Genomic DNA, 25,865 nt, shown 5'->3' with positions numbered 1-25,865 from the left:
TTGAGTATTTGTATAGGTTGTATTTTGTACTGTTTACAATCATTCCAAAAAAGAACGGCTACTTTCCTTGTTCATGGACAAGGAAAGCAAATATGAAGAGGAAAGTGCCTCATCCAAATACACATAACAAGTAGCACAGATGTCATTCAAAAATAAGTTATCTGACATATAATTAAACTTCTTTTTTTTTTTCCTTTCTTTTTTGCTGGTGTGCTGGAGCTTATTAAACTCAGAGCTTGAGCGCTGTCCATGAGCCTCTTTGTGCTCCCCGCTACATACAGCTCTACCATGAGCCACAGCACTGCTTCTGGCTTTTTCTCAATAGTTTCCTGCCAAGGCTGGCTTTGAATGACAATACTCAGATCTCAGCCTCCGGAGTAGATGTGAGCCACCAGCACCTGACATAATTATACTTCTAAACCACATTGCCTCCCTGGTAGATATTGAATAGACCAACTTCATCAATGTTCTGAGATTGTAGCTGGGCCCAGAACTATTTTTCAACTTGAGAAAGAAGTTGGGGAAATGAGAAAATAGGGAACTGCTCACGAAATCATAAATTAAAGGCTCCAGAAATTTGTTTCCCTAAATAATGAAGACAGTGGAAAAGGTATGACTTTGGACTTGGATGCTGGTCCCTCCTATTTGATTCCAGGTAGCTTTCTCATTCTTTCAGAGCCTTGGGATCAAAATTTATAAAAACAAAGAAAAGAAAAATCACAGAAGAGAAGGGAGAAGTGAGGAGGTTGGATAAACTATGTCTTTTAGTTTTTATTTGCTATAATGAAATATTTAAAAGTACACAGAAGAGTCCCTGGTATACAAATAGATAGAAAATACATATTGAATGCCATATTTTATTTATTTATTGAAAGATAAAACAAATACAAATGAAAATCAATAAGGATGAGTTTCATGGATATCTGGGAAGATCATAGCAGATCTTAAATTTATGTACTTAGGAAAACTCTACTTTGTATTCACTCATTGTAAATGCTCAGTGAATATATGCTGTCAACTCACATAAGGCCCGATCATCTTACAAAAATGATAAATTAATTTACTATACTGTTTTTGAATCATATCCTTTCCTACTTTTCTTTATTGTTTTGCAGAATACTATAGCCATCATCCTGACTGTAGCTAAGTTATAAATCTTCAATGAACAAAATATTTGAAAATGATTAGGATTTGTTTGTAGAATATTTCTTATTTACTGGGAAAATATTTTTCTAGTATTATTTCACTAGAGCATAAACTAACCCATTTGTTAATTCAGTAACATATTTAGACAAAATATAAGCAATGATTAAACTTTCAAACTATATCAAACATTACAAAATTTATCTACAATATTCATTACTCACAAGTCAGAAAAAATAAAGTAGTATTTATAACAGGCCTTAAAAATCATGCTCCTAAAGTTATCAACACCAAAATTCCCTAAAATTGTAATGCCAATAAAATAAGGCTACAAATTCTTTATAGGCAGATACAAACAAGGAAGAAGTAGTATTTTGGTGAAGTGTAAAGAGTTGAGGAATCAATAAATAGATGCTCAGTGGCTCCCAAGTTTCAGAACTGGTCTTCAGAAGGCATAGAAGAATGTACTGTGTACTAACTCAAGTAAATATTACCAATCAGTCTGCTGTAAGTTAGAAAACTGGTGAGATAGTTCAGGACAGTATAGACATTACTGTGCAGGAAAACTAATCTTTAGCTAGTGAACCTAAAGAAAAGTAAAGGGCTGAAGATTACTCTGAATAATGTTATATCCTTACTAGAAACAATTACATCCTTACTAGAAACAATTAGCATTTTTTTAGATAGTTTTGCTGCCCTTTCTACCTAATTGTGAGACAAGATTGTTAAGACAGTATCACTATAAACTGTTTAGAGCCCTAGGCTTTACAACCATGTCACTGAGTTTCCACAAAAGCTCCAGAAAAACTGTGGTTTTTAACCACTTAACACATACATCATCATTACCTACTGGACTACAAACTGGACCAGGGGAGAACACAGACTACCCAAGGCACAGAAATGATAATGGATTTCCTGCAGAATATCCCACCAACTCCCATTCCTTAAAGAGTAAGAAAGGTAATGATTGTCCTTGTTAGTAAAATGATCCAGGGGCTAGCAAAAAGAAAAAGGCTATATTACTACCTTTCCAGATATGCAGGGAATTAAGATGGCACAGCCTTCCGTCACCCAAACAACCACCTTAGAGCCAGACAGGCAACATTCGGAAACCTTGTGCTCCCAACTTATGTTTATACCTTATGTTTATACCTTATGTTTATAAGGTATGATCTCCTATCACCATTCTCTCATAAAAATTAAAAGCTTTTATCTCCATTTAGCTGCCACTTAAGATTCATAGAAGGTTCATTTATCCTTTCAATGTCTTAACTCAGATTCTCACACAGCATACTTTTCTTCACCACAAGTTGACAATTTTGAGTATGTTAAAAATCCCATCAAGGTGCTAGGAATATGGCCTAGTGGTAAAGTGCTCGCCTTGTATACATGAAGTTCGATTCCTCAGCACCACATATATAGAAAAAGCTGGAAGTGGTGCTGTGGTTCAAGTGGTAGAGTGCTAGCCTTGAGCAAAAAGAAGCCAAGGACAGTGCTCAGGCCTTGAGGTCAAGCCCCAGGACTGGCAAAAAAAAAAAAAAAAAATCCCATCAAGCTGAACTTACATAATGTGACAATTCACTTTTAATGACGGATAAAACAGGTAAATGCTGAAATTCATTTTAACTTATATAGCACCCATTTAATAAAGGAAAGCTCCTTTTTTTATCTTTGTATACTTTATTTATTTTTCTTTTTTTGTTTTTTTTCAAATTTTTATTATCAAACTGATGTACAGAGAGGTTACAGTTTCATAAGTTAGGCATTGGATACATTTCTTATACTGTTTGTTACCTTGTCCCTCATACCCCCTTCCCTCCTCCCCCTTTCCCTTTCCCCCCCCCCGCTGAGGTGTTCAGTTCACTTACACCAAACAGTTTTGCAAGTATTGCTTTTGTAGTTGTTCGTCGTTTTTTACCCTGTGTCTCTCAATTTTGGTATTCCCTTTCAATTTCCTACTTCTAATACCAATATACGCGGTTTCCAATACCCTTTATAAAGGTCAGAAAAATTTCTTCTTTAACCAATCCCTAAAAGACAGACTTTGAAAATATATAAAATTGGCTGGGCCAAGAGGTGTGTAATAGAATGCAAAGACTTTTTCCAATGTGGCACTGTAGAAACAATGTCTCTACTATCCCTTCTTTTATTTAATCTCGCTGTAATTTTAATTAAAACCATAATTTTTAATTATTTTAAAGATTTTTAAAGCAATGTTAATATTTTTCAATAATAATTAGCACTTTGCATCCAAGAACTATATTTACAGATTTCTAGATGATGTTTTAATATTTGATGTGATCTCCCAGGATTATAACAGCTTGAAGGACCTCTGCATATATCCATACAAAATGTACAACCCTAGGGGGCGCCACTCACATCAAAGAGATCCTTTTTGCATATTATGACAATTTCCTGCCTGAAGGAAGTAAAGTGTCCTCCTCTATGAAAACTCAACCTATATTGATAATTTTCGAACATTTGGAAATAGAGTATTAGTCTTATAAAAAGGTCACCTTTGTAATTTATGCAAAGGAGTAGAAAAGGGTGGCAGAACTACCTGGTTGTTACTCTGAGAGTTCAGGGGTGAATCAGGGCCATACCCTGAACAAACTCCCAAGAGCTGAACTCTGATAAGACAAACCAGACTTCCTCTCAGAACTGTAGAACAGACATTATTTTCTGCCAAATGATACTTTAAAAATGCCCATTTCAAAAAAACTATCAGAGGGTCTTAACTGAATGTTTAGTCCATATGCATTTGAGTTGATTTAGTCATAGTGACAAGGTGTGCGGTCACTATATTTCACCACAGAAGTTTCTTAATAAGGCCACCACAAGGAATCAAAGAACACAAACCACTTAAATCTCTCTTTCACAACTGAATCTGTTAGGGTTTTACAAACTTCTTTTCTCCTGATCAGCTTTAAGCGGTTAATACTTTCATGGATAGAACAAATCTAACAGCTCTAGAATAACTTTTTAAAAGCTCTTTTGCTTAAGATTAGGATGAGCTGCTGTGAGGATGGTTTTCTTAAGATCAACCTGTAATAAACTCAGGACACTTGATAACCTGTCCTGCCACTTAATAATGTGTTATTGTTTTTGCAAATTCTTGCTCTGTTTTCACAAGACACAGGAGGTACAACAGCTATGCCTCAGTTTATTATCTGTTAGCTACCAAACTCTCATCATACCAAAAAGTAAATTAAAGTTAAGAGTAAAATAATAAAATTATTTCAAAAGTAATAATGTAGACGGGTGCTGAGGGTTCACAACTGTAATCCTAGCTACTTGGGAGTCTGAGATCTGAGGACCATGGTTCTATGCCAGCCTGGACAAGAAAGTCTGTGAGACTCTTATTTCCAAATAACCACCAGAAAACAGAAGTGGCACTGTGTCTCAATGTAGTAGAGTGGGTAGCCTTGAATTCAAGCCCTGTGACAAGAAACAAAGTAATGATGTGCTGTATTACCTAGAGCTTCATTCTAACATATACACAGCATTTTATTTCTTTTTAAGTTTTTGTGTTCTTTGTAAACCTTTTTAACCATTTGTAATCAATAATTACAAAAAGCCACATAATCCTGCTGTGAAGATGCTATAATCAACTGGCTAAAAATGGTTTCTTCATCATTTTAGAGCTTAGCAGATTTCTATCAGAGAAACACCAAGTCAAGTATTATATCTCCGATGTTACTCCGTCATTCTGGCTGGGTCAGAGTTCCTTAATCTGGGCCTTCCTTTCTTTAAATTTAAAATGGAGTGCATTACTTGAAATCATCTGTCATATTCCTCTTAGAGCTAAAATTTTATCTATTCTCTTTAGATTTAATCTGAACCCAGAACTATCTTCAGTTTCACACTGTGGCATATTTTGTTTAAATCAAAGATATGTTGTTTCTATACAATACTAACTTTTTAACTTTTTAAAAGTAAACTTAAAAGTTTATGCTTGAAAGTTCCTGATGAGCAATTAGTATATGGTAATCTACCCTACTAGGCAGGTACACAAATGGAGAAAAGCCTATTTTATACTGGGCTGGAATAAGCCATGATTTTAAAAATTCAGTGGGAATCCAGATAGGTCCAGGCACTATGGAGTGGTATAAATGCCATGAAGGAAACACAAGAGACAACCTAAAAGAGTAATCTAAGATGAAAGACATCTCTACCATGACCCTTACATCACAGGGTTGAGAATAGGACAACTGGCTTCATCACTTACTGTTTAAGGTAGAGGTGTTATACCTAATTATTCTCCCGGCTTTTTTTTTCCAATTCAATTTTAAATAAAAATCCAAACAGAAGAATACAAAAGTTCACAGCTCCTATAATTATGAGGCTGGTAGCCTTGAGTTCAAATTCTGGGGCCAGAAAAAAATAAGTCAAATGGATCAGTTTTTCACATTGTTTTAATGCAGTTATTTAAATGCTCAAGTAGATTTAAGTACATCCAAAATTTAAGGCCTATATTTTGTAGCCCACAGACATAAAAAAATCTTATTTTCCAAACCACTGCTACTCTAGGTATTTACAATAACCAAAAAGGTTGAAAATAAGGAGAAAAAAAACCTTAGCTCAGAAAAGATAAGCCAGATACTGCACAGGGGGCAGCTTTTTAGAGAAATTGGTCAGAATACTTATTTCTAGTCTCATCAGAAAGTACAAACTCAGTAATGTGGGTCAAACCACCTATCTATGAGCATGTATGTTCACCTGGAAAGTGGGTACAATGATATCCTAGTGTCTCCTACCTCATAGCAGTTATGAACAAGGTATGAGAAAACAAGGTAACATACATTAAATCACAATATAAATAAGCTGTAATAACAAATGTAAAGTATTATTACTACTCTACAGTATTAAGAGTGACAGCCTAGCAATAATGGTCTGATCATTTAATGATAAATAAGATCAAAATACTTTTACCTATTTACGGCTTTATTTGGAGACCATGCCAAAGTTGCAGTAGTGCTCTCAATAAAATTTAAATTTTCATTTAAAGGATTGAGGAAACTAGACTATCTTTGTAAGGACAAAAGGGAACTTTCCTATGTTTACTGTAAGGCATCATAGAACCAAGTTAGAATGTAGCAATTTATTTTTTGGTAGTATTAAGGATTTGAGCTCAATTTCACATTTACTCCAAAAGCATTCCGCCATTCTAGCCATGCCTCCAGCTCATTGTGCTTTAGTTATTTTCCAGAAGAGTCCTCATACTTCTTGCATATGATCTTCCTACCCCTGCCTCCTAGAATATACTAATTCATTACTTGTGTAGATATGAAATTGCTCTAAATAAACATGTACTTGTCAACAAGAATAGTAGAGACAAAGGAGGATACTTTAGTGTGGCTGGATTCTAAAGAAGAGAGCAAATGCCACAATTTCTTCTTAAGAGAAAATGTTTACTCTCCTCAACTCTGAGAATAGTCAGTGAAGTAAGACAAGTTAAAATTGTCACACTAAGTGTAGGCAAGTTCCATGAGATCTGAAACTTTGCTTCATCCACCACTATTTCTCTACTGTCTAGAATGGGGTAGAAACTCAGGTGGCCGGCCAGTGGCTCATGCTTGTAATTCTAGCTACTCAGAAGGCTGAGACCTGAGGATTGACATTTGAAGCCAGAGTCAGCAAGAAAGCTGGCAAGACTCTTATCTCCAATTAGCTAAGAGAAAAAGCCAGAAGTGGAGCTGTGGCTCAACTGGTGGAGTGCTAGCATTGAGAAAAAAAAAAAAAAAAAAAAAAAAAGCTCAACTAAACATACTGTGGGATCTGGTTTTGACCAGCAGTCTCCAAAGTAGGGTTTTCAAACCCAAATAGGAACAAAATAAGGCAGTCCACTTGGAGTGAGAGAAAAAGGTTAATAATTCTTTCCTTCTATACAATTTATCTTACTTTTCTAATGTTCTAATCTACTTAAATTTTGTTATACAAATAATGTACTAATAACTTGCTACAAGCAATTTCTAATTAAATATACACACATTAGGGATACATGTTCAAAATTTTGTTCTAAAGGAAACAGTGTTTCAACTATGGCTGATCACACACTTAAGGTAAAATATTTGGTGCAGCTGGGGTTAGCCCTGGTCCATTTTTTTTTTTCTCTGATAGAATGAAGTCAGAATTCTGTGAGGATGCATAGACATTCACATATATAACCAAAGTGGAAAATTCCATTCTAATTTCCCCTCCTAATTATCTCATATCACCAGTCCTATATGCTGTATTACACACTTTTGCTTCCTATTTCATATTTGGCAAATGAATGTCATTACTGTGTGAGAAACAGAACCACTGTCTTTTTATTCTGTAAGAAATACTAACCTAGCTTTACATATAATCTATCCATACTCCGTTGCCTAAATTAAAGATAACCCAACGTATATAATACAGAATTACTTAGAAACAGATATGACAAATGGAAATGATTTGTTCTACAAAAAATTATTCCTCTTCATACAATAATAGTATGTTCATTTATGCAGCTCCCCTATTGGTACTTTAAGAGCAATGATTACTTAATTTTGAGACCTGGGAATAATAAAATTTCAATCTGTAAAACTCATAGCCACAGCTAATTGAAAATCAATTGCAAACAAATATGAAGCATCCTAAAATTATATTGTTAATAAAAATATAAAGTTCCATTTGGAAAAACCCAGTCAAAACATTTTAGATATCTGCTTAATGAAGAAAGTACAGATCATTCTACTCCTTAAGATTTAGCTTAGGCCTACATCTGAAATATGTATGGGGAATGGCACTACAAGATGATATTGAAAATAAAGGAAAAACAACAGATTCATGATCACAGTTCTTTACATAGCCAATTTATCACTGCAGACCAGTCCTTTTATACATGTGAACATCTTTGCTTACTTGTGATCACTTTGCTCAAGACCTTTCAAAGTACAGAGAATTTGTATATTATTTATGCAGAGATTACATGTAGAAAATTATTAACATAAAAACAAAACCCAGTTTTATAACAGAGCTGAACACATTCTCCTAGTCTTCAGCTTCTATAGAACCAGATGAGATGAGAATGCACAAACATATATAACACCTGTAAGTAAGTTCATTGTTTCCATGAGAACTGGTAAATACTAAGATCCAAAGGACTTTACTCCCTTGGTGCCAACAGCCCCAAGATAGAGAATAGAAAAAAGAAGGTGCACAAATTTTTAATCTGGGATTCTATTCCGCTTTGCTACTTTAACGTAAACACTGGGGTCATTATCTATGTTGTGACTTAACCAAGAAATATTTTCTCAGATCAGCTTCTTCTTTATGATTTCACTTATGAATGTATGTGTTTGGTATTAAAGCACCCAGAGTCAGCACTATAAAGAACACTCAGCAAAATATTTTTGAAACAAAGTTTTAATCTAAACTGGGCTCTGATATCTAAAAGTGACTCTCCAAAAAGAGGCCACAATACAACTGAGAGAAAATACATAAATTCTGAGGTATAAAAATCACAAAAGTCATGCATAAAAAACTAAACCCAGTACCCTAGGCATAAATGAAAAGTATCACCAAATTCATGGGTACCCTTCAGACCACAGCTCGGTAAATGAAGCCCAACTGCAACTCTGATGTGCAGGCTGGAAACATCCTGGAAAACCTGAAAACTACTTGATGGACAAAATAAGCAAAACTTACCTATGATCTCACATGAACAGAAAATACATTTTCACCTCTTCAGAATCCCATTAACATGTATACTAGAAGCCTTACTAATTTACTCTTAATTACTACAATTCAACTAAAAGAAAAGTACTCATTACAATAGTATTTATATTGGCATATGTTCAAAATTAATAAGTATGCTTTTAATATTATTTAGTATATGTGGAATAGAGATGTTATAATTCAGTATCTCCCTTCTGTTCAATCACGCTGTTATTACAACTGACATTAACAACAAACAAAAAAATCCAAAACACTTGACAAAAATATAACTTTAATGTAACTTGAAAGTATTATTAAAATTCAGTATCCAACTGGGCAAGGTGACACACACCTGTAATCCCAGCACTCTGTGTGAAGTAGACAGCTAATGCAAAAGAATCATCAGTTTGAGGGGTGCCTGAACTACACAGCAGGTTCCAGGCCAGCCTGGGCTATACAACCAGCCCTGGTCAAACAAACAGTTAAAAATAATGGGGCTGGGGATATAGCCTAGTGGCAAGAGTGCCTGCCTCGGATACACAAGGCCCTAGGTTCGATTCCCCAGCACCACATATACAGAAAACGGCCAGAAGCGGCGCTGTGGCTCAAGTGGCAGAGTGCTAGCCTTGAGCTGGAAGAAGCCAGGGACAGTGCTCAGGCCCTGAGTCCAAGGCCCAGGACTGGCCAAAAAAATAAATAAATAAATAAAAATAAAACCAGTGGCCTATAATAAATATACCAGAAGGATGCACTAATTCTTAAATAGAAGTGAAGTTAAAGTCTTTGGTCAGATTTTTTTAAAGTTTCTCAGCCAAATTAGTTTTACAATCATAATAGCAATTAGGACACAATGCCATTAGAAACTTTCAGCCCGTAATATGTCCAAACACTATGTTGTCTAGAACTGGACAGGACACAGCAATATTTTACATCATATCTATTAGAACAATTAGTAGACATTGGCTTGCATGAGATACTATGAGTTTTTCTAGCCAACAGAATATATTTGCTATGAGAACAAGGATTGTTCCATAATCATTGTTATACCCCTAAAGGTCAGGCAGCAGCATGCTGTAGGCACTTGATCCATAAATGATGAATTAAACTGATAATGGCTTTTGAGACCAGAGTCTCACCTGCACTAGACCAAAATTCTTAATTTGGAAAGTGTTCAAACATGGTTCTAAAGAAGGAAGAGAAAGAAATCTATCAAATGTAACAAAATTCAAGCATTCAAGTTAGCCTACATGAATGAGAACAAGATGAAAGCAGTTTACAGTTAGGGATTTAGGGGATGAAACACAATAAATAGAAAGCCAGTATCTTTGGAAAATTATTATTTGGCTCAAACAATACCAAAAGAGTGCACTATTATAATTACATAGTCATCCAAATACTACTTGGCTCAAATAAACATTCTACGTATGTTTTACCATCAAGGAAAAAGAAAAGCCACTTTAAGTACAGAGAAAGGTAGACAAAAAAAAAAAAAATCAACCCTTTTTATCTGAATTAGACTCTAACTGATGGATTTATAAAGATTAAAAAGAACTTAGCTAGGTACCAGTGATACACTCCTGTAATCATACTCAGGAAACTGAAAATCTGTTTGGAGGTTATCCTAGACAGAAAAGTATACTAGACTGTTTCTTTAAAATAACCAGCAAAAGCAAGGCTAAAAGAATGGATCAAGAGTAGAGTGCCAATCACAGGGGCAAGTCTACAGAGGCAAAGTCCTGAGTTCAATCACTACAACTGCCCTCACCCTCCTCCCTAAAAAAAAATTTAATTTCAGATTAATAAAGCTCTTAGTACCAAAATGCAACATGTTACTTAGTATTTTCTAAATACAAATGTTATAAAAATGTACTCCATTTATCATAAAACAAATGTATTGAGTAAAATAAATCCCAAGTATATGCCGTTAAACCACTTAACAAAAACTGAAGAGTTAGAACTTTTTGCTGACCCCATCTCTAACTCATTAAGTAAAATCTACTCATTAATTTTTCTACTAATATTGAATTTTGTTTCAAAGTAAATGTCAAAAGTATTTTATAACACTATATATGCTGTATTAATAGATCTCTCTAGTGCAATATATTCACTAATTAAGTACCAAAAATTACCAGAGCACAAACAAACCTCATAGTCAGCTAAGAAACTCACACCTCATAAAAGAGCGGATGATTCCTACTGTTGTACCAAAGAAATAATCAATATTGAAAACAGTAACAGCTACAGACATTTCTGTGGTAGGCATAACAAACAAGAATGAAAGCTGGCTAAATGTTTATTTGTAAAGAAGTTCTAGGCTAGCTTAGCCTTTGACAATGATCTCACAGGTGAAAAGTTATAAGCCTTGGGTCAGAAACTTTCTCACCTAATTCCCTTAATAGTGACTTAAAAAGAGTTCCAACCTTATCATTTCAAAATAAAAATTTCTCTTTGGGGAGAAAGGAAAATGGGGAAAATCTTGGCTAAAAGTTGCCCCAAACCTTTCATTTCTAGCTTCTTGGAATGTAGCCCTAATGGCAGGTAAATATAGACAAGACTCAGGAGACTGTGGCATTGCAGACAGACAGTCTAAGCCTAGCAAGATCACTTACTATGAGACCTCAAACAAATTCTCATCATTAAAATAGGGGTATTTCTCATTTGGAAGTTGTGAAAAATAAAGTAACAAAACTAAAACCTTTCATAGTAAAGAAATCTGGCTCTAAAGTCCAAATTATCTCTCTCCATTCCTTCTAATGTGTAATATTACCTGGGAAACTGTACTAAAACACACACACACACACACACACACACACACACACACACACACATTCAACTTTCCTTGAACTATAAATCAAATTATGCTGTCATTCTATCACTTTAGAAAAAAACAAAAATGATTGGATAAGGAGTTTGGTTCAATTTATTTCAGGACAACAACAGGTGTCTTTATTTCACATAGCTCTGTTAAAGGTTCCTTATAATCCCTTCCTAACTAATGCTTACATAAAAGAAAGTTTATCCACAATTTTGTTATATAGGTAATACTATGGATCTTTGAAAAAAATCAAAAGCCAAAAAGAAATTTAAATTCCATATTCCCCTTCTAAAATATTTATAGGTAGTATCACAGTGCTGAATATGAAGCTTAGAAGAAGAAAGATAAAGATGAAAGAGAGGTGAGAGAGGGAGATCGGGAAAAGGAGAAGAAAGGAAAAGTAAAGGAAGGGAAACAAGAAAAAGAGGGAGGAAAGAAAGAAAGTGAAACTTTCCAAAACTCAAAGATAATCAAAGTTTAATGGCAGAGTGTAGAGACTCATTTTGTTCTAGCTTTACATTCCTTTTGTACTCTGTATTTGGGAAGTTTTGAGAGGTCCACTAAAAGCTGAAAAGCAATGGGTTTGGAGGTAGCAGTACAATAATCCCAGTGCTGATTAGGCTGAGAGCAAAAGGATCCTGAGTTTGAGGCCAGCCTGCAATCCATAGCAAGAGCCTGTCTCAAAAAGAAAAAACAAAAACAAAAAAAATCAAAAACTAAGAAACAACTCAGCACCATTTTTTAGAACTAAAAGAATCAACGTTGCTAATAAAAACTCCCTCTGAATTACTCAATCTGTGTGAATTTCTTACACCAAAGGATAATGTCATGTCCATAAGTAATGAAAGAGGTATCAACGAAGAATTCTTTAGTATAACAGTTTCAGCCTATATGAAGTGAATACTGGCTATTCTTCCCATAATAACAAACCATAAAAACAAATGTATTATTCTTATTCCAATTAAGCAGCAAAAAGTTGGAAGTGGAGATGCAGTAGAACACCTACCTTGAGTGGAGGAAAAACCTGAAAGACAGCATGCAGACCCTGAATTCAGCACACATACACACATACACACATACACACACACACAGGGAGGAAAGGAAGGAGGGAGGGAGGGAGAAAAGGAGGGAGGGACAGTTTTCAATAGTACATATGATGTACTGCTCCTAGCTAAATCTAGGATGACACTTCACAATAAACAATAAATATTACAAGTTCTAGAGTAAAATATGTGACTATTCTGAGTGCCCTTAAAAATTATCTAAAACAGCTCTGTGACAGTCAGGATTAGGTCTTGATACCAAAAAAGTTTTGATGGCAAACTGTCACAAGTTTTAAAAATCGGACACCAGTGGCTATGCCTGTAATTCTAGCTACTCACAAGGCTGAGATCTGAGGATCACAGATCAAAGTAAAGTGAGCCTGGGCAGGAAAGTCTATGAGACTCTTATTTCCTATTATTCACCCCCCCCAAAAAAAAAAATGCTGGGAGTAAAACATTAGTAGAGCACTAGCCTTGACAAAAAGGTTAAAGGAGAGTACCCAGGCTTTGAGTTCAGCACCTAGGACAAACACCAAAAGAAAAAATCATTTGTTAGAGATAGTGTGTACCAATGTGAAACAGTACTGTGAATACACTGTACTAATGTGAAACAGACAGCTGTGGTAGTTTTCACTTTCTTTTTATCTGACCATACTTTGCATTTTCCCCATCATTTGTTTTTTTTGCATTGAGATGTCAAGGATTTGGATAATGTGTTTCCCATTCACCTTCCTTCAGTCTTTTCTTCATTTACTAATGTGCCAAATTTTTGCGATGTAATTTGTTAAGCACTACACATAAATGTTTTGGAACTTTCGCGACTTGACACAGCAAATATTAATCGATTATAATTAGAATGGTTAAGTACTACAGTTTATCATTTTATATATGTATAAAATATAGTACAGATTTTCATTTTATGATCCTTACTTGCATTCTAATAGGCCTTCTTGATAGACAAAGAAACGGTTTATCACACCAAACTTACTATAAAACTGTTACTCCCTCCCTAAAAGAACAAAAAAAATAGGCATAGCATATGGCAAGGAATATAAGTTCTGTGATAGACCTTTATGTCCTATGTGCAAGGCCCTGGGTTCTACTATCCTCAACCCTAGCATGTCCAAAAAACAGAAAGAAAGAAAACAGTATATAACATAGGACAAGGGACTAGCTCTCTTTCTAAGTAGTTAGCTGACAGCACTGAGCATTTTCTCTCATGACTTTGATACATACTAGGATGTCTTAGATCATTAGTTCTCAAATTTTCTTCCATCGAGACACATGTCACAGGTGTGACACGGGGCAAGGATTTCTCTGGTTTGTAGACATAGATAAATTATGCTATGCCTATTCAAAGAGTAGGGAAAGCAATTTCCTAAGACCAAAGAAGCACTGTGGATTTTCTTTTCTTTCCTCTCAACTATTCTTAATTCTTTCCTAAGTATCTGTCAAGTAACTAATGTCAAGTTCAAAATGCACCAGGTACTGGGTGCTAGAGACTCCTATAATTCTAGCTACTCATGAGGCTAAGATCCAGAGGATCACAGTGCAAAGCCAGCTCCAAACAGAAAAGTCCAAAAAGCTACGATCTGAAGATGGTGGTTCAAAGCCAGCCAGGGCAGGAAAATCCACAAGACTCTTATCTCCAATGAACTCAGAAAAAAAGCCGGAAGTGGCACTGTGGCTGGAGTGATAGAGTTCTAGCCTTGAGTGAAATGAAGTAAGGGACAGCACCCAGGCCCTGCGTTCAAGCACCAGAACTGGCACACACATACCAAAAAAATAAAAAATAAAAAAATAAAAAAAAATTGCAGCAGGGCTTTATGATGCCAAAATTAAAAATCCTTTGGAAATAAAGAAAAACTAAAAGTAGTTTCAAGAAATTTCAAACATCAGGGTTAAAGTAAAGTGAGATCTAATCATAAAAACAAATAATACATGTTTAATGCTGACTACAAATAGGAGACATTAGATATATTACTGTATCCTGTATTACTGTATTACATATATTACTGTATTCTCATACTATTACAGGGTAAATACTAATAAATCAGTTTTACACATACAATATTGAAAGCTTGAGAGCCATGAAGTAACAACTTGTAAGCAAATGAGGCAGAAGTGGAACCCTGGGCTCTTTGACTGCAAAGCCTCTCTACTCTTTGCACTGAACTTGTTGCAATGGGAATATCTAACAAGGATGACCAGAGAGGGCCCCATCAGTACTGCAATCACGCCGGCTGAATGCCAACAGATTGATGAAACTGGACCGATATCAGCAAAGGACTCAGAGCTTGACTTCTCTTCAACTTTTAATCAATCATCCCTATAGCAGAGTTTCTCACAGTTAATTAGAATACTGCTCACCTACTTCAGAATCACCTGCTGTGTGAGCTAAAAATTTCTAGACCCACCCAGGAACAGGAAATCAGAATATTTGGTGATGGGGTCTAGAAACCTCCAGTTTGGGCAAGCACTGGAGGCTGATGTTTTCCAAACTCTGTAACAAAATCAGTTTAGTAGTCCTTACCTTTTGTTTAATAAAATAGCTTACAAAGATTCAGTTTATAAAGATTAAATAGGAATACAAAACATCAAAGAGACTGCACTTAGTTCTAGTTCTTTTTTGTGTGTGTTTTAGATGTAAAATGTATTTCTTACTATATGTATTTGGTTAATATATTTGTCCAATATATTTGGAAAGTCAATATATTTTGGAAGTACAGCTGTTTTAAAATATTTTTAGTATCATTTCTTCTTTTTAATAAGCTACCTGCCTTTTATTTGTTATTTTAAAAAACACAATCATGTACGTCCTTTTATGGCTATAATTCAGGTTAAAAGCATAATCACTTGAACTTCTAATTTACTTATTTAATGTTTTGCAATATTTTAAATTTCTCTAGGAGTTCATAGAATCCATCTCACCTGTAATAATTCATTTCTACAACCTTCTCACTATATAAGTTTTAAATTTAACTACCTAGATCCTCAAAAATTGATTCCCATAATACTGCTTTGTTTTCTGGGTGGTATATAATGCTGCATGGTATTTAATCCTTTAAGTCTTTCATTTCCTTATTCTCAGTCTTCTATGTATACTTTTAGGTAGACGATTGATTGATTGATTGATGCCAGTCCTGGGACTTGAACTCAGTGCCTAGGTGCAGTCCTTGAGCTTTTTTACTTAACGTAAGTGCTCTACCACTTGAGTCATAGTTCCACTTCTTTTTTTTTTATTTTGTGCTTAATTAGAGAGAATAGCATCAAACTTTCCTGCCTTGGCTGGCATCAAACCCTGATCCTCAGATCTTAGCTTCATGAGAAACTAGGATTACAGGTGTGAGCCACTGGCATCATGTAGACAGAATTTTTTTAAACCGCATACCTTCTTGGGCATACCTTTGTATACTTGGCATTTATATTTCAATTCCTATCATCTTTTCTTTGAAAGAAAATAAGTGAAAACAATCCTCATTAATACATGGGGCACTTCTCAGTATAATCTCTAGAGTTTTAAAACGATATTTAGTGTACTGGCATTAAGGAAGTATAATTGCCTTCTAAAGGATAATACGATCACCTATGAATGTTGAGTGAAAGTATACTCTGGCCAGTCTTGGTCCTCATTACCTTCTGAGCGATGTTTCTCAAAGTATAGCCTGAGGACCACATGCATCTGATTTATCCAAGACACATGACAGAACCAAAGCAGTGAAATTATAATGTTTTTACCAAGGTTGTATATGTTTCCATTTAATAGTGAGAATAAAAAATCTGACTAAAAATAAAGGAGAAATGTCACTCAGAACTACTTTAAAAGTGCCCTGGGTGGTCATATTAAAAAAGAAAAAACCGGGCTGGGGATATAGCCTAGTGGCAAGAGTGCCTGCCTCGGATACACGAGGCCCTAGGTTCGATTCCCCAGCACCACATATACAGAAAACGGCCAGAAGCGGCGCTGTGGCTCAAGTGGCAGAGTGCTAGCCTTGAGCGGGAAGAAGCCAGGGACAGTGCTCAGGCCCTGAGTCCGAGGCCCAGGACTGGCCCAAAAAAAAACAAAGAAAAGAAAAAACCACAAGGTAGAAGTTCAGAAAAAAATGTTTTTAAGTGCCTGCTAAAGTTTAAATTGTAGTTTACTATTTTTCACTCTTATGGTGAGAATATATATCGAAATTAGTTCACCTAAGTTGAGTATTACAACTGCAAATATTTTCAACATTTCTGTAAGACTAATAATAATCTAGGGATTTCTTTCAATATGATCAAAGCAAGTACATCTGTAATGACACTATGTTCATAAAGTTTTTTTTAATAGAGTTGAGCTGTGAAACATTTACTTTTCTTAAAGATTTCTAAAAGGTAACTATATGCATGGTAAGATAAACTATAGCTCTAGCTTTTACCTACATTCTTCATGACATATAATAAAACCTACTTTATGTATGGTAATGACTAATAATTAGAAACTCTTTTTAGTTTTACTGAAAATATAGCTTTTGTATTTTCAGACCTGTTGTCTCTCTATTAAAAGCAAAGTTATCTCACAAACTATGACAAGGTCTCACAAAATGACCCTTTTAAGAATTTATATAAAAGGGCTGGGATGTAGCACAGTGGCAAAGCACTTGCCTAGCAAGTGCAACGTCCCGGGTTCGATCCCCAGTACCAAAAAAAAAAAAAAAAAGAATTTGTATACAAAGATAAAATTGAGGGCTGGGGATATGGCCTAGTGGCAAGAGTGCCTGCCTCATATACATGAGGCCCTGGGTTCGATTCCCCAGCACCACATATACAGAAAATGGCCAGAAGTGGCGCTGTGGCTCAAGTGGCAGAGTGCTAGCCTTGAGCAAAAAGAAGCCAGGGACAGTGCTCAGGCCCAGAGTCCAAGCCTCAGGACTGGCCAAAACAAAAACAAACAAACAAAGATAAAATTGACTTTTTTTTTTTTTACTAAAAATCCTGTCTTTTAAAACTATCTAAGTCTCTGATGTTAGTCTCCCTAAAACCACTCTAGTACAGCCTAAGATATAACACTACAAAGCAAATAGGTTACCTTCATAACAGCATTAAATATGAAATGCAAACTAAGGCTTCAGTTTCAGAACTCAATAGATATGCAGAATAATAAAATGGGAAGTTTGAAAACACTTGATAATGGAGAAACGAAAACTTTAAATTCTTATTTTGCGAAGCCTCACATCTAATAAAGACATTTAAGATGCAAATAACTGGTAGTTCATTAGCAAAGTGACGTTTTTATGATTTTTAGCAAGAATTATTTTAGTATAACAAGATTTGGGTAGAGAGAAATGGAAAAGAAAAACATTTTCTAGTCACAATTCAAGAAATGGGAATTAGACTCCACAAAGTGACTTTTTAAATATCTCCATTCCAAGCCAGGCACTGGTGGCTCATGCCTTATAATCCCTAGCCCCTCAGGAGGCGAAGAACTGGAGGATCATAGTTTGAAACCAACCCAGGCAGAAAATTCCTCAAAACTCCCTCCAAATAACAGCACCAAAAAAGACAACTGGAGGCATGGCTCAAGTGGTAGAGTGCCAAGAGCACAAGGCCTTGAGTTTAACCCTAGTACTGGCACCAAAAAAAAAGCAAATAAACAACAACAAATAAAAACATCACTTCAGGTTTTACTCTATCAAAACCACTTCCTGACTTCAAAGAGCAAGACTTTTGCAGAAAATACTGTTTTAATGAAGCAGTCATTTAAAAATCATGAAATGCAAGAGTTCTTCAGGTTGCTTTTATTCTGATAACCATTCTTATACTAGTTTCTGAATTGGTCACATTAATTTATCCATAGGAAAAGTAATATTGAAAGTTTGCTGATGTTAATAAAGTAATGTATATCACTTGTATAAATGTAATTATTGGAATACTAAAATAAAACTGTCCTTCTAAATAAGTTTAAAAAATAAATGATACTGAAATCCACATACTTTGGTGTACACTAAATTCATCTTACAAGAACAATCTCATTGGCCTGTTATGTATGTGACATACTATGAGATTTCCAATAAAATAGCTACCTTGCCTGGTGCCAGTGGCCCACTCCTATAAACTCAGGAGACTGAGACCTGCAGATCACCTTTTGTAGGCAGCCCAGGCAGGAAAGTCCAGGAGACTCTTATCTCCAATTAACTATCAAAAAAGCTTCAAGTGGAGCTGTGTCTCAAGTGGTAGAGTGCTATCCTTAAGCAAAAAGCTCAGGGACAGCATCCAGCATCCAGACCATGAGTTCAAGCCCCAGGCCTACTACTAAAAAAAAAAAAAAAAGAAAAAAAAACTAATTATGAAGAATGTAATATTTAAATTCTATAAAAGTGTTGAATGCAGAACTTTAGATTATCTACAGTCCCCACTATTGCCAATGTATATTTTGTAACTGGGTGGAGACTACTACAAAGGCCTGATCTTCAAGCACAATTCTTCTTAATACTATTTTATTAACATATATAATATCCCACCTAGCAAAACAAATAAAAGCCTTTGAGTTTTCTTTCATGGAAACTAAATTTAATTCATTTTCATTCACAAAACATAATCTCCAAATTGGTAAAATCAAAAACTACTACAGCTGATATCAACTACTTTAAAATATTTTCTTAGCCAATCAGCAATAAAGAATACCTGGGGTGTTCCCTCTGAATGAGGGGAGCAAACTTACCAGTTGGTTTTCGGCTCACCCGGTGGTTTCAAATGCTCTATGAATCTTCCTTTCACTAAATTTCACAAACTTTTAATCTACATCTCACAAACTTTTTGTCTACATCTCACAAACTTCTGAGACACTATCCCTCATATATTTTACGGATTTCCTATTTAGGAAAATACATATGAAAAAAAATAATTTTAATCTCAAAGTCACTCTTCATTTTTTATAGATTATAAAGACTTAAAATGATCTTACTTTCTCTAACTATGTAAACTTTGAAAGAAATTATGGTCAGTTTTGAATTAAGTTTATACACTTAATCTAAATTTACTGCACTGTCCAATCCAACTTTTCCCAACCTAAAACTGTTACTAGCCACAGGTTATTCAAGAGAGATGGGAAAAGGCAAGAGGCTTTCTGTACAATGGCTCCTTAGGTTCTGTTTTTTTTTTTTTTTAATAATTCCCATCACAAACTGAAAGCTTCCTATAGTACCAATACGTTTATTATGCCTTCAATTCGGTGTAAAGTTTCATTATCAGTTCAAATGCCTATGCGAAAATCAGTTTTCAAAAAGCACTTGTAGACAACCAAGAAGTGAACATTTAAACGATCTTAATAATAGGCTGGACATGAGGTCTAAAAAACTAAGAACCACAAACTGACTTCTACTATGAGAAACTCAATGAGACAGGCTTTCTGGGGTGTTGTAACCCCAACAGAGCCTCTTCTTAAGTGACCAATAAAGGGCATTATCACTAATGGCCCTCCAGCTTCCCTGCAGGAGCAGTTCCCATACTTACCCAGGAAGGTAAATGGGAAGTACACTGGAATAAGATGAACAGCAGCAAAGCCTTTGTCAAACGACAGTGCCCTATAAAGTATAAATAAAGGTATATCATCAGTACTGTAAGGCTTTTCAATAGTAGGATCCCACATCCTCTAGTACCTATGAAGGAAAAAGACACCAAAAGCCAGCCCTCGCATTCCCGCTAACTCCTTACCTTTCTCCACCCTCCTCCACGCAAGAGCTGTAGGGATAGGAAAGGAAAAGGGAAAGGGCAGGAAAAGGAAAAGCAGATCCCCATATTCAAAGGACAGAGGACAGGAGGGCAGGCAGCTTCGCTGGCTTTCCAGGGTAGGGTCTTTCCACAACCCTCACTTCCTAACCTACCCACCCCCCTTCGGTACAAAGCAGAAAGTTGATCCATTCTGCAATCGCAAACCCACACTGGGATCATTCGTCAACTTGCACAAGTGATCGCCGCCCCCCAGCATAGACAGACCAGGAAACCAAATCACAGAGATCGATAGGCAGGCAGTCCGAGAGCCTCATCACCGTGCCCGGGAGCCAGCGGGAGGTGCTACCGCGGAGGCAGCCGGTCCAGGTATCACAGTCCTCAAGCCTTGCAGACCTGGGCAGACACGGCCACCATACCCCCACCCCCCCAAAAAGCCCGCCTCGGATCACAACCCCGACATTGGAGATGGGAACAGACTAGAAAACACGATCGCCAGAGCCCAAGGTGGAGAGCGCAGGGGCACCGGGTCTGTGGAGGTCGGGGTGGGGGGGGGGGGGAGCTAGGAAACGCGGAGGGAGAGAGAGAGAAGGGAGGGAAGGAGGGGGGAAGCGAAGGATCCCACCCTGGCTTTGTTGCTGGTCACCATCAAGTTTGCATCTTAGTACAAAATGTCGATCTTAAAGGCTGACAAGACAGAAGCAAAAGGCAGCGGGAGAAGAGAGAAAGGCAAAAGAGTCCATCTTGCTTTGGGGAAGAAGGAGAAGGAAAAAATAATAATAATGATGAAGTGCAAATGCCACACACCGGGAGTAAAAGAAGAAGAAAAAAGTCTGCTCAACACCTCTCCACCACGGAGGAGCAACGAGTGAGGTGTCCCTGTGCCCGCTCGAACTGGTGGCGGTCTGGACTGAAAACGCCTCCCTCTCCTCCTCTTCCTCCTCCTTCCCCTCCTCCTTCTCCCTTTCCTCCTCCACCTCCTCCTCCCGTCCCTCCTCCTCCTCTTCTACGTCCACCTCCTCCCTGGGGCCCCGGCGAAGATCCCGCCGCCACTGCCTCCGCCGCCCCCCCCCCCGCCCTCGGGGAGGCACCGCCACCGCCGCCCGGCCCTGAGCTACCATTCCCGACTTGGACCACGCGGCGTGGGGCCGGGCTCTGGGTGGCCGCGCGGGGTCGTTCACGCCAAGGACCCCCCGCGCCCCCTGGCCGCTGACTGGCTACAAAAGTCTGGGGAGCAGAGGTGGCGGCAGCAGCGGCGGGCGGGGGGGGGGGGAGAAGGGGAGGGAGGGACGCGCGTGGGAGGGGGACCCACGCCGCGAGTGGGTCGCCCCCGAGGGATGGCGGAGAAGCTCCCCTCCGTCCCCGCGCGGGGAAAGCACCCCGATCCCCCTCAGCCAGCCCCGAGAAAGCCAGTCCGTGGCGGGGAGACGAGAACTGGACGTGTCATTAGCAGGACAGGCAATGGTTTCAAAGCCCCAGGCCAATGACCATTAACCGAGGCAAAGCTCGCTCCGTCCCCATCCCCCACCACCTCCACCCACCTACCCCCCCCCCCGGCGTCCCCACCACCACCTCCACCCCACCTCGAGAAACTTTTCAACAAGATCCACCTGGACTAATTTGTCCTCAGACAGCGAAAATATTGACTAGACCCTACACACTGGGAAGGAAGGGGAATGCACGCTTTATTTTCATTTCCACAGAAAGGAAAGCAAAAAATAGCTTCTCTCTCTCTCCACTCTCTCTCTCCTCTCTCCTCTCTGTCTCCCTCACCCCCCCCCCCGACTCTGTCGTACATGTTGTGTCTTAGCTTTTTGCATCGTTTCGTTTTACCTTCCTCATTTAGCAGAAATGATCGCGGGTATTTCACACAGAAACGTGTTCCAGATTCCAGGATTCGAGGTTCTTGTGAATTACAAGACTCGGGTTCGGTCTCAGTTACGTGAAGTTTCATACAATACCCCCAAAATAAATATTTTTTTAAAAAATCATATATTGCTGAGGCTGAGAGAGACGAGGTGGAGGAGGAAAAGAAACCTCGAGTCTGATTTCTGTAATTTACTAAGCGACCCGGATCGCAAGCAAATAACAGTGTAACACGAGTGTGGCTCCGGAGGACTGGGGAGCTCTTTCCAGAGGCATCGACCCCATCCTCGGATAAAAGATCTGCAAGTTTTCTGTCATCGCGACCATGCAATGCCATAACTTACCTTCAGAAACGAGACTTTAAAACAGCCAAGGCCTTCCTCCGCCCCTCCACCCCCACCCCCAGCCTCGCTCTCTCCACCTTAAACTTATTGACACAACATAATCCCACATTCAAGCAAAATCCTGACACAGCCTCCCTCCTCCCCTTCCCCTCCCTCCTCTCTCTCCCTCTCTCCTCTCTCTCTCTTCCCCTCCCCTCTCTCCCCCCTCCCCTCCCTCTCCTCTTCCCTTCTCTCTCCCTTCTCCTTCACCCCCCCTCCCCCAAGTCCTCCCTCCAGGCTACCCTGGCACTAAAACCACACTTTCTCTACTCGCCGCGCGTTTGGTGAGGGTTGGGGGGTGGGGGTGAGAGGGCGCCGATCCACGGGGCCCGGAACACCCCAACCCCAACTCTCCAGATGAACGAGCCACTGGGGCTGCTGTTCCCGGTCACCGACGCACACGAAAACGCTCCGTGAATCCACGGAGGGCTGGGCTCCCGCACCTTCCTCCCCTGCTCCTGGCTGCCCAGGCCCCACCTCCCCCGGGCAGCCCGAGCCGAGGCTGGGGCTCACCACGTACTTTCAGCGAGATGGAAGTTTGGGGCTCCCCGGGCGGCCACGAGCCCGCCCGCTCGCCCGTCCGCCGGTGTGAGGGCTCCGGGGGTTGTTTTGTTGTTTGTGTGTTTTCCTCTCCACCCCCCCCCCCCGCCTCCGGGCTGCTCAGCCCCGCGCCCCGGCTCCGTGCCCCCCGCGGGCGGCGCAGCCCCGTGCGCCCGCCGCGAGGTGCTGGTTGCAAACGCAGCCTGGCACCGGCTGGCCTAGTACTCCCCAGCCCGGCCCCCAGCCTCCCGCCCGCCGGGCACTGCCTGCGCGCCCCCCGCCGCCCCCGGGCCCGCCGGCGCGGCCGCCGCCACCCTCGCCCCCGGCCCACCTCGCCCGACCCAAAGTTTTGGCGGAGGGGGGGAAAGTGCCCCCCAAGAGGCGGCCGGCCGCCGGCGGCTCCGGGTGCGCGGGGTTCCCTCGCCTTCCTCAAGTCCACCCTACCGGCTGCCGCTGCCGCCGCCGCCGCTGCTCCCGCCGCCGAGTCCTTGGGGCTGCAGCCCCGCGGCTCGCAAGTGAGGAGGAAAACAGAAAGTGCGGAGAGAGCGCCCGCGAAGGGCGCGGGGCCGGGGGGCGCCTACCTCGCGGGCTCGCCGGGCGCGAGGGCGTGTGTGCAGCTCGCCCTCCGCGGCCAGCCGGGGCTCCTCTATGGGAAAGTGCAGAGAAGCTCGCGGAGCCGCTCTGCCTCCGCTCCACTGTACGCTGCTCCACATACAGTACATGCAACCCGGAGAGACTGAAAACACTCATTTTATATAAGGCAGCCTGCCATTGGCCCGCTCCTTGACGGACAGGCCGCGCGGCCAAACAGGAGGCCCGTTACACCCAAACACACGCACACATACACACATTTTACTGAGACACACAAAGATCATCACATTTTTCTATTTTCTAATGTTCGGGACCTGTAGACAGTAGGAGAGGACAGGTAACGAGGCCCAGCCGAGTGAAGGGAAACGGGGAAAAACCCTATCTGTGCCAAGTTGGCAGGCTTCAAAGTGGTGTCCTTTTGACTTGGGAGGGTTATGGTAATAAACTACAACTCCACTGGATATGGAAGTGAGGGGGATTTTTCTGATCGCGGCTGTGTGGTGCCCGATGAAAGAGGCGTGCATTGTGTTATGATTTTACAGCCTCATCTGGATAACAAGTGGCCAAGAAAGGTTTTTATCAGCCTGAATTTCTTTTGTCAATGGGCCAGCTATCACATAGGCCAAAATAGTACAAGATAAGTTTATTAGGGTTATAATGTGTTGGGGTTGCTAGTGTCTCACTCATAGGTAAGATCAGAAAAAACAAAAGCAAATCAATGCAACACACAGAAACAGTGATAAACACTTTACTAAAATAGCCAATGTACTTTTAGCTGGTTAGAGGAGTTAGATCACCTGTACTGTAAACATACAAACTGTTATAAAGTGGAATAAGTGTGGAAGATTGGCAGTTGACCCTCTGCCTTAAAAATATGCCTTTTCGTCCATCAAATGCTTGATTAATATTTTATAATGTATTGACATATATGTGGGGTGGGGGGCTGTGCACATTCCCATCATAGTGAATACTACCTGTGGGATGACTTTGGAGATAGTGGACATGAGAGATTGTCTTAGTGATTTTTCGTCCTCTGTTCATCTTTGGAAATTGTCGTAGGGATTTTTTTTCTATGCGTTTTTGGAAGATTATATTTGACACTCTGATATAAGCAAGTCAACAGGTTGCTGGGGAAAAAACCAAAACTAGAAATTAAGAGGAATAAATTTTAGACTCAGCTCTTAATTTAACTAGTTGAGCAATCTTCAGCGTTTAGTCACTAATTCTCAGAGTTGATTTTAGTTTTTATTTTAAGATTAAAATAAGCAGCTTCTCCCAGATTGCCTTCATTAAATGTTTATTCAGCATCTACTATATGCCAGGCATATTATCCTAGGACCCAGATGTTTTTGTAAGGTTCTATCTTACTAAGAGTCTGTGAATTATTCTTAAACACAAATATTTTGAAGAGGAAGTAAACAATACAATTTTATGGCCTAGATGCATAGCTTTAAAAGTTAAAGGAAATCTGAATAAGAACATATTTCAAGTCCTCTTTTTTATTTCCTTGATGCCATCTTAAGTTTTTTCTCTCACATCTGTAAAAATAACAGAGTTATCAAATGTATATGTTTGTATATATGTCTGTACAAGAGTGGAGAAAAAACACTTAAGTTTATAATGTTTAGAAAGCGGAATATTTAGGAATATACTTATTTTTAAATAAAAATAGTTTAAGGGAAAATATATAAAATCCAGTATTTTCAAATAATAATATTAAGGGTTATAGTAATGACCCTCTGCATTTAGTTGACAGAAGGAACAAAGTGTTCTTTATCCACACTACACTGCTCTGAGGTCAGTGATAAGTGTTAATTTCTCTATTTTACCCATAAGACGAATTATATAGGCTGTTTGGTATTGTACAGATTGAAAGTGGGAAAAAAGAACTTAAACCTATAACTTTTAATGCCCAGCAAAAGATTGGAGTAGCTTAACAATCCTTTCTTCTAAAGCTTCAGGGACAAGATGCAGTTGGAGACAAACCTTCCAATTCACTGTACTTTTGGGGGGATAAATATAAATATATAAATTTGTGTGTTCAAGTGTGTATATTGGTTAATTATGTTTATACATAATTCTATTTCCTTATTTTCATTTTAC

The 25,865-nt window shown here is 39.0% G+C and overlaps 1 protein-coding gene across 7 annotated transcripts in view; it reads right to left on the bottom strand.

The window, feature by feature from the left end:
- Bbx (BBX high mobility group box domain containing) overlaps positions 1-23,899 on the bottom strand; it is a 224,176-nt gene extending 200,277 nt beyond the window's left edge. For 4 of the 7 annotated variants that reach the window (XM_048346553.1, XM_048346555.1, XM_048346554.1 and 1 more), the window contains exons 1-2: positions 23,616-23,885; positions 20,167-20,237 (exon numbers count right to left, since the gene is read on the bottom strand). The gene's annotated coding sequence lies outside the window, so the exon portion shown is untranslated. Of the gene's footprint in view, positions 1-20,166; positions 20,238-23,615 lie in introns of all 7 variants that reach the window. The other 3 variants (XM_048346548.1, XM_048346557.1, XM_048346546.1) reach the window with 2 other exon arrangements.
- Positions 23,900-25,865: the final 1,966 nt, after the last annotated feature.

Source organism: Perognathus longimembris, chromosome 5 (assembly GCF_023159225.1).
Source record: "Perognathus longimembris pacificus isolate PPM17 chromosome 5, ASM2315922v1, whole genome shotgun sequence".
In the NCBI taxonomy this organism is placed as follows: Eukaryota; Metazoa; Chordata; class Mammalia; order Rodentia; family Heteromyidae; genus Perognathus; species Perognathus longimembris.
This window is presented reverse-complemented; position numbering and strand designations above follow the sequence as displayed.